This window comes from Euleptes europaea, chromosome 12 (assembly GCF_029931775.1).
Source record: "Euleptes europaea isolate rEulEur1 chromosome 12, rEulEur1.hap1, whole genome shotgun sequence".
NCBI lineage: Eukaryota > Metazoa > Chordata > Lepidosauria > Squamata > Sphaerodactylidae > Euleptes > Euleptes europaea.
In genome coordinates this window covers 54,421,849-54,424,494 of record NC_079323.1, presented here as the reverse complement: position 1 = coordinate 54,424,494, position 2,646 = coordinate 54,421,849, and the positions used below count along the sequence as shown (strand labels likewise).

Below are 2,646 nucleotides of genomic sequence, written 5' to 3'. Positions count from 1 at the left end.
TTGGATCCATTCTAGTCCCTCAAAGAACATATCCCAAAAAGTACACATGTTATTTAAGAATTCTAAAGAGATCAATATTCAGTAGGTCCAATTCCCACCTCCCCCCCACATTCTGTCATTCTATGACAGGAGAAATTTCATATCTTAAAGATCATAAGAAATACCCATTTTGGAATATTCTTCTGCTTCAGATAATCACTCATCAAACTTTATATTTTGAATTTTGGTCATGCAAATAACTCTTTCTTTGTGCTCCACTTACACTTTTTAAAATGTTACAAATGTGTTCATGTTCTAGGAAATAAAATTTCAGAAGTAAAAAAATCGTGGTCATTAGCTTAAATTTTAACTGGTTTTAAATGTGTGTGTTTCTTACTTTATCTGTTAAGTGACCGCTCTGAAAGAAGGTATTCAGCGTGAGCGAGGCTTGTGGAATGTCCTGAAAGTTTGGTTCATACAAGGTTATGCATGCAAATCAGCAGTCATTCTATCAAACATAGTCTGATTACACAGACAATTGGCAGATTAAAAACCAGTTCTGCTTCTGTCTTTTCCTAGAGCACTGTGTTGGTGTATCAAATTTAATTAACATTTGGATTAATTGGTTTTGATAAGCGATGGGCATAAGCCACAGAAGTTCACCCGAGTTCATATCCACTTTTTTTTATCCAAGGTCCTAATGTCCTACTTCCAACAAGTCTTTCATCAAGGAGTTATATAGATTTTTGTATCACTCCCACTTTTCTTAATCTGCTTTTTCAGGAAAATGGAAGTTTCTCAAGACCCATTTTTATTGTAATAGACTAAAATGGCAACACCCTTCTTAAACTAAAACGTAAAATTTCAGATTAATTGGCCACTTTCTGTGATGCTTAACAACAACAACAAAAGTAACAAACTTCTTTGACTATGGAGATCGCATCAGTAAATCTATGAGCAAGCTGCCTCTAAAACAGGACCAAAACTTGTACTCTTTCAGTTCAATCTACAACAATTAAAGCAAAACACACGTACAGTGTGGTCCTGTGCAGAGTTATTCCTATCTAAGTCCACTGAAATAAATGGAGTTAAACTGGAACAAGTCTGCACAGGGTATCTGCCTAATTATCACCAACAATGCCAGCAGACATTGTGTAACATGTCAGTGTCTTGCCAAGCATCCTTTCTCATATAACTTTCTCATAAGCATCCTCCTCAGATAACTGGATACAACAGTCATTAGGGGTGGGGAGGAAATCTTGGCCATTTATGTGGGCTGTATCCCTCCTGGTCCCCCCGCCAACTTCTTCGGGGCATCCTTTTGATTATGTACACCTTTCCTGACCATCAGAGGTCCAGGATTGTTTTAACAGTACAGTCTGCCACTACCTAAGCCTTACAGTACCATTAATTGTATCAGTCTTGATGCTGTTCTCATTTGAAATAACTTCTTGGGTGCATGTAAAACAAGAGCAACTTAATAGCACCACTTACAGCAAGGGGCTAAGGAAGGGCTTGCTGGGATGCCAGCCTCTGCAGTGTGGACTGCATACACATGAACACATGAAGCTGCGTTATACTGAATCAGACCCTTGGTCCATCAAAGTCAGTATTGTCTACTCAGACCGGCAGCGGCTCTCCAAGGTCTCAGGCAGAGGCCTTTCACATCACCTACTCGCCTAGTCCCTTTAACTGGAGATGCCGGGGATTGAACCTAGGACCTTCTGCATGGAGAGCAGATGCTCTACCACTGAGCTACAGCCCTTCCCCTTCCTGCATAGGGGCTAGTTGAAATTCTGTCACTCTATTTTGGAAATTCTCGTGGTGACGATCATGCAGATGTTGAAGGTTTTCATAGCCTTCACCCTCTGCAAAAGCTCTCAAAGCTGTTGCTGTAAGATTCTTACGATTTACACTTTATAAGTGTTAGAGGCTTTATTCTTCTATCCTGGGCATCTGTTTGTGACAGAATTCACAAGGAAGTGGTAAGGATATATTTCAATAGAGCAATACACTACAATTTGAAATAACACATGTCAAAAAAAGGAAAAAAAGACAATGGGAAAACAATGGGGGAAAATGGAATAGGAAATGATGGGGAGATCAAGAATACCATTGGCAGGCATGCCAGATTAAGGGTTCAGTATTGGTGGTGACAGAGGAGAGGCTAACTGCCACAGGTGCTTTTGTTAAAAGACTGTCATTCTTTCCAGTTTTGAACAAGTACTCTATATTTAGCACTGCTGCCAGCCTTCATTTTGTAACAGAGGCATTTTCCCAGAAGCTCAATCATCATTTCAGTGTTCTGGAAGAAAGCCCAGGCCAGGTAACCAGCATATGTCAAGATTGCCACTATCAAAAGAATTCTTCAACTGTGCCATAATATTCCGTACAGTTCAGCATTTTAATTTGTAAATTGGCCATTATTCAGTACGGAACACATGTTTAGACATTTCTAGACATAATGTTTCATGCCTTGTTTATTTTATTTGAAGTGAATAGCACTGTTCAGTTTCTATGAAATGTGAGCATGGTTTGTACATGAGCCTTAAAAAGTTACCATAGAATATATCAATAAGAGGCTATAAGTATTGGATTGAAGAAAATATTGAAAATGCAAAGAGATGGCAGGTTGGTACCATTTCTCATTGCCTTACCCCCGTACCT

The 2,646-nt window shown here is 39.2% G+C and overlaps 1 non-coding gene across 1 annotated transcript; it reads right to left on the bottom strand.

Annotated features, from left to right (window-relative positions):
• Window positions 1–1,672: 1,672 nt before the first annotated feature.
• TRNAG-UCC (transfer RNA glycine (anticodon UCC)) lies at window positions 1,673–1,741 on the bottom strand. The gene has a single exon. It is a non-coding gene; the product is annotated as a tRNA-Gly (tRNA).
• Between the last annotated feature and the right edge of the window lie 905 nt (window positions 1,742–2,646).